Raw genomic sequence first — 7238 nt, 5'->3', positions numbered from 1 at the left:
TTATTTATTTGACTGATAGAGATTACAAGCAGGCAGAGAGGCAGGCATAGAGAGAGAGAGAGGAGGAAACAGGCTTCCCGCTGAGCAGAGAGCCTGATGTGGGGCTCAATCCCAGGACCCTGAGATCATGACCTGAGCTGAAGGCCGAGGCTTTAACCCACTGAGCCACCCAGGTGCCCCCTAACTGTAAGCATTCTTTAGCAGTCCTGGAAAACAACCCCTCATCAGCCCACCATTCAGCCCTGCATCTTCCCAAATTAATTTGAAGTTTTTGCTTCCAGAATATATTTTTTTAAGATTTTATTTATTTATTTGACAGAGATCACAAGTAGGGAGAGAGGCAGGCAGAGAGAGAGAGAGAGAGAGAGAGGAGGAAGCAGGCTCCCTGCCAAGCAGAGAGCCCGATACGGGGCTCGATCCCAGGACCCTGGGATCATGACCTGAGCGAAAGGCAGAGGCCTTAACCCACTGAGCCACCCAGGAGCCCCTTGCTTCCAGAATATTAATCACAATTCAGAGTACTTTCTGCTTCTGGAAAGGGCTGAAATAAAGATGTGGCCAGTGTACCACCTCGCTGGACAGCGCGTGAGATGCAGGACGGAACATTCATGCTGTCAACAGAACATCCTTGCAGATTGCGATCTAAGAAATTAAGAAGGCATATACTGTACCTTCTCATTTCCCATTGTCCTGGGCATGGAAGGAGGATGGAGGGGGGCGGGGCGGGGGTGGGGGCCACAGCTGGTGGGGCTTGCTCGGGACCAAGGCAGCGTGGGAGAACCAGGTGATCAGGTGCTGCTGTGTCTGTCCATGAACTGAGCTTCCCTTGGCCTTGGCACCTTTCCAACCCCTGCAATGAGCTGCTCCGCGCTCAACTGCCACTGCCCTCTAAATATTGGGTTGGTATTTTAGCTTGGTTTAATTGCAAAGGTGAGAAATCTTTTTTTTTTTTAAGAGATTTGAAAGAGAGCGCACATGCGTGAGCATGGGGTGTGGGGTGGGGGTTTGATCCCAGGACCCTGAGATCAGGACCTGAGCCAAAGTCAGACACCTGACTGAGCCACCCAGAGCCCTGAGAAATCCTTTTTTAAAATGATACCAGGGCATGTAGGTGGCGCAGTGGATTAAGCGTCAGACTCTTGATTTTGGCTCAGGTCCTGATCTCAGGGATGGGGGATTGAGCCCCACCCTGGCTCCAGGTTCAGTGCAGAGTCCGCTTGTCCCTCCCTGTCCGCCTGCTTGCTCTTTTCTCTATGTGAAATGAATTAATCTTTTAAAAAAATATAGAGACTCCAGTATCCTTTTAATTTTAATAAAGTCAAAAGTAAGCTTCTCCCTCCCTCAGTCCTCTCCTGGGGGGGGGGAACAATAGCATCCTTCTAGACTTAGGCATATATGAACCTGTCTCTGCATACACAAGTCACGTCGCAGTAGTCGGCCATTTCCCTTTCAGGCAAATGGGATTCTGTTATATACCTTGTCCTACAATTTATTTGCTTTCCCTTCATGTTTCTTGGGCAGGATTTCGTGTCTCTACTTATTCCTAAACTTCCTTCTTGCCTGCACCGTGCAGTCCCTAGCATCAATGATGAGGGAGCAGGAGGCTGGCTGAGGACAGAGCAAAAGCTGGCACCTTGCACCCCCTCTCCATCCACTCCCCTCGGTAATATGTGTAGCATTCCTCAGGCACCCCTGACCGCCATAAACGAGAAACAAATAGTTCCCCTTGGTTTACAAATGTCCTAGAGATCTACAAACAAAGAAGTTACCTTGTGCTATTGATAATTTCCAGAGGCAAATAACTCAGTTCCTCAAGCCCTCCCCTCCATACACAAAACTGAAGGAAGCTGAGGTAGAAGGAAATGTAAATAAAGTTAAATCTCTTCTGAACCTAAATATCACTAACAAAGAGGCTTGATAGCAGAAATGTGACATCCCACCAGGAATCTCCCAACTACCTTGATGTTAAATGGCTTGGCAAAAGACAACATTGATCAAGCCAGAGCCCCAAGACCTCCGGGATACTCCAGGCACCTTGTAGGCCCTCTTTAGCATATGAAAACTCCGTTGAAACCTCCCTTCCACTCACCTTTCCCCAACCGCAGGGTACATAACCTGCCATCCCTCACAACCCAGGGCAGCAGCTCTTCCTGCCCACGGGTCCTGTCCCCGTGCTTTAATAAACCACCATTTTGCACCAAAGATGTCTCAAGAATTCTTCCTTGGTCATCGGCTCTGGACCTCAGCCCACCGAACCTCACCTAGGTTCTAGAACTTCATCATCGATACATTCCACATGTTCACCAAAAAATTACTTTTCTTCCAAATGATATCTACAAAAATAAATCTTTCTAAATACATCTTTCCTCTTCGTGTTAACTAATGCTTTTGTTGGGTCCATGCTCAAAGGAGCGAGACTGCTACGAAGCGAAGGTCAAGCAAAGCTTTATTTCACGCCGAGCATCAAGAATCAAACTGACCGGCCAGGGATGTCTCTTGCAAAGAGGCGACAACCCTCTGCCTTACAGACTAGCTTTTAAGGGCAAAGGCCATTTTGTTGGGCCTGGCTATGCAGAGGTGGCCAATGAGATTGTAACACAGAGAAAGCTGCACAGTCATGCCAGGTCACACACGGGTGGCCAATTGAACTACAATTCACTCATAGTAGATATTTGAACTAGCCTATCACCTTGGTCAGAATGGGTGCCAAAAGGCACCCAAAGGGCGGGGCCCATACTCCTTGGTAGCTAGGGAGACAGTATGCACCCCCACTGATTGAATACCTCCACCTGGCCTGACCCACCCTTGTGTTTGGGCTTTGTTACCTGGGACTAGTTTCTGGGATTTGTTTTAAGTAAGTCCCCTGGGGGGTGGGGGTGGGGCAGGGACAGTTTGAGTTTTACTGTATAAACAACAAAGTCATCATTTAACCAGATGGCATCGCTCTGGCTAAATATTAGGCCCTTACACTTTCAGCCCTGTTCTAGGAATCCTTCCCTCTTTCAGGACTTCAGAGTCAATGTTCTCTCATATTGGTGGGTTTTATGGTGAAGCTTATCAGAGACTGTTTGGGGGAGGAAGAAAGAGCATTGTTCATGTAAAATAAATCTGAAGTTTTTGCTGTAGATTTGACCTTATAATGTGAACACACAGGGAGGTTGAATTCCTTGGATGCAACAGACCAGTGATTATGCAGGTGAGCCTGGCCCTTAAAATACTAAGACTTTATCCTTCAGGTCCCTCATGGTCTGCAAAAATATTTTATTAACCAAAATGAATGTATTAAATAATTTAATTTCCTGTTTTTATTAATCAATAATACAAACGTGTCATTTAGAATTCCTGGTCAGGGGTGCATGGCTGGCTCAGTCAGAGGAGCATGTGACTCTTGATCTCGGGGCCATGAGTTCAAGCCTAATGTTAGGTGTAGAGATTATTAAGAAAAATAATTCTCAAAAAAATTTTTTGAAATGCAATTCCTGGTCAAAATGAAATAATCAGGGGTATCACTTTGATTTCATGGTGTTCTGGCAAAGCAACCTGATGGTGAAGTTTTGTTGGGTAAGTGTAAGATTTCCTTTGGGCTTTTTCAAATACCAAACACAGATCCTAACTTCATTGCTGCCTTTTTTGGGGGCCGCAAGGGGCTTGGATTGGGAGTACTTGCAACTGAGTCAAAAGCTGTGAATGCATTTAGGTGAAATCGTGCCACAGGCCTTAGCAACTTGGTATACTCACTAAATTACAGAAGTTTTTCAGATTGCATGTTTTTTTTTCCCCCTGCCCCTTAGGATTAATCTTTTTTTTTTTTTTTTTAGTAGATTTTTTTTTTTTTAAGATTTTTTCTTTATTTGACAGAGATCACAAGCCGGCGGAGAGGCAGGCAAAGAGAGAGGAGGGAGCAGGCTCCCTGCCAAGCAGAGAGCCTGATGCGGGCTCGATCCGAGGTCCCTGGGATCATGACCTGAGCTGAAGGCAGAGGCTTAACCCACTGGGCCACCCAGGCACCCCCTTGGTTGCATTTATGTGATTTAAAACAAAAAAATGGGCGCCTGGGCAGGGAGCCTGCTCCCTCCTCTCTCTTTGCCTCTCCGCCTACTTGTGATCTGTCAAATAAAATCTTTAATAAATAATAAATAAATGCAGCCAAGACTCTAAGCAAAGTGTACATTTTTAACCTCAGGAAGCATTGGTTTCTGTTTTAATTGATGTACAATCACCGTGCAATGTTCTAGGAGTTTCAGGTGTACAACAATGATTTAGCAGGTCCATACATTACTCAGCTCACCCCGGTAAGTGTAGTCACCATCTGTCACCATAATAATGTCATCACAATATTGACTATTCCCTGTGCTGTACTTTTAATCTGTGACTTATTTTATAACTTGAAGTTTGTACCTCTCAATCCCCTTTATCTATGTCCTGCATCCCCCACCCACCTCCCCTCTGGGAACCACTCGTTTGTCCTCTAAAGAGTTTGGTCCTTTGTGTTTAGATTCCAATCCTATGGTATTTCTCTTTCTCTAACTTATTTCACTTTGCATTACACCTTCTGGGTCTGTGTTCTCACAAATGCCAAGATCTCGCCCTTTTTTACGGCTGAATAAGTCCATTGTGTATATACACCATCATCTTTATCCATTCATCTATGGATGCACACTTGGGCTGCTTCCATACCTTGGCTGTTGTGAATAGGCACCCGTGTTTGTTACAGCACTATCTCTTCACTATCTTTGGGTACATATCCAGCAGTGGAATGACTGGATCACATGGTAGCTCTGATTTTAGTTTTCTGAGGAACCGCCATACTGTTTTCCACGGAGGCTGCACCCATTTGCATTCCCACCAACCGTGCAGGAGGGCCCCCTTTCCTCCACACCCTCACCAACACTTGTTCTTGCCTTTGGGATTTTAGCCATTCTGATGGGTGTGAGGTGCTATCTCACTCTTGTTTTATTTGCATTTCCCTAATAATCAGTGATGTTGTCTTTTCACGGGTTTATTGTCTGTTTTTCTTGTTTGAAAAAATGACTAGATACACTGTCCATTTTCTAGTCAGTTTTGGGGTTGTTTGGGGCGGGTTTTTTGGTGTGGAATTTTATCAATTCTTTATATATTCTGGATATTAACCCTTATTGGGTCTATCATTTGCAAATATCTTTGGTAGGCTGCCTTTTCGTTTTGTCGATGGTTTCCTTTCCTGTACAGCTTTTTATTTTGATGAAGCCCCGATAGTTTATTTTTGCTTTTGCTTCCATTGCCTGAGGAGACATATCCATAAATACATTGCTAAGGCTGATGTCCCAAGAGATTATGGCGTATGTGTTCTTCTTGGAGTTCTATGGTTTCAGGTCTCACATTTACATCTTTAATCCACGTGAGTTAATTTTGTGTATCATATAAGAAAGTGATCCGGTTTTCCCAACTCTGTTTATCGAAGACCATCTTTTCCCCAAATATTCTTGCTGCCTTTGTCATAGATTAACTGACTATATAAGTGTGGGCTTATTTCCGGGCTCTCTACCTTGTTCCATGTCTGCTACTTTTCTGTCTCAAAATCTCCTTCATCCCTCATTTCAAGCCAAATATAGTTCGTTCTGCAACAAATGTTTAACGATCAGTAAACAGGGAAACAAATACATAATATGCAAAAGTTTTCCTGGTTCCTAACCAAAAAGAGCCAGAACATTGGGAGCAGAAAAACTCATTGGCCCTTTGAGCTCAACTTTTAAAGTAAAAATGGGCGCCGGTATTTGGGGCTCCCTTACTATAATGTAGTCCTTCTCCTCATTTGGACATTTAGATTGGTCTCATCTTTCACTTTTACAGACCTTCTTGATAACCCTTACATAGCAGTCTTTGTGAATCTGTGCTCTGTGAAGTATGCCTCCAGGAAGAATTTCTGGAAGTAGACTGGTAGACAGGAAGCAGCAAGCTCTAGAACAAAGACCAAGCTCCGGTCACTGACGGAGTGTCAGTCGCACGCACGTCCCGGTGCTTGCTATTTCAGACAGAGGGTTTGTCGGGGATGAACGACATATGATGTCCGTTCCCATCCTAAAGTGCAATTCCAAGAGCCTTTGGCCCCAAGTACATAAGGCTGTGAAGAAGTGGAGCAGGAAGTGAAGGGAGAATGGACGTATGGAGACGGACCACACAGCATGGCTATCAAAATAAGCTGGAGAAAAAGACCATTTTCATGGCCACAGATGCACTCAGTCTTTACCATCTGTGAATGTGAACGATGCAGGATATTCTGAAATACTTTCTCTTACTGGTAAATGAAAATACAGGTGGCAACTTAACTGCTTCCCAAATTCGAAAACGCTTGACTTTTAGAAAACAGTCACTTGATGTTTGGTATCTGCACAGCACTTCGTAATTTCATGCCCCTTACCAACCATACTGAGGGAGGCCTCTGAACCATCACTGAGGTGAGCAGGGGGCATCCTTGTTCTCACTGTACAACTAAGGGAACAGGCTCTGAGGGGCAGACTTGCCAAATGGATGCAGCTGAGCAGAGTGAGAACCAACATCTGAACGAAGCTCCTGCCGGCCTGCGAGCCAGGGACTAACTGGTTTTCTCCATCTGGTCTCCAAAGTTTCACAGCACCTCTTTCCAACACCAGGTCATTCAGGCTGCAACATTAAGCTAGAAAATGTGAATCAACACAAGACCCAAGAACTGCCATTTCCTGCCCCTCCCCCACCATTACCTCAGTTTCTGTACTGGGTCTTGGCTCTTCACTACCCAGTGATTTAAAATAATGGGGACAGGAAAGCATATGAAGATGGTGTCAGTCTTCAACTGTTCCATTCTCCTCAGATGAAGTTTAAGAGAACAGGGGGTCATCCCTGTGCATGCGCTCTCTGCTCCGCTCAGTGTGGTCCTGTTGAACTAGCTCATGATGAGAGAGAAGACTAAGCATCCAGAAATGTTTGCTTGATAGCTATTTTATGTCCTTTATCATAAAATGGGACGGCTTTTATTTGGTATCCCTTTACAATTTAATTTTTCTAATTCATTTTTATTTACCAAAATATCAATCTGTAGTGGATGGAAATTTTTTAAAAAGTTAGTCCTCTGGCAAAAGTCCATGGAGATTTGCTGTTATCAGTGTGTGAGCCCTCAAAATCACGTAAGACTCCTCGTGGGAGAAGAGCTATCCAGATGAGCTCAGGATAATTAGTAAGGCAACTTTTGTGGGCTACCATGAAAGGGTTTATAATTTAGATTC

This window comes from Meles meles, chromosome 8 (genome assembly GCF_922984935.1).
Source record: "Meles meles chromosome 8, mMelMel3.1 paternal haplotype, whole genome shotgun sequence".
In the NCBI taxonomy this organism is placed as follows: Eukaryota; Metazoa; Chordata; class Mammalia; order Carnivora; family Mustelidae; genus Meles; species Meles meles.
This window is presented reverse-complemented; position numbering follows the sequence as displayed.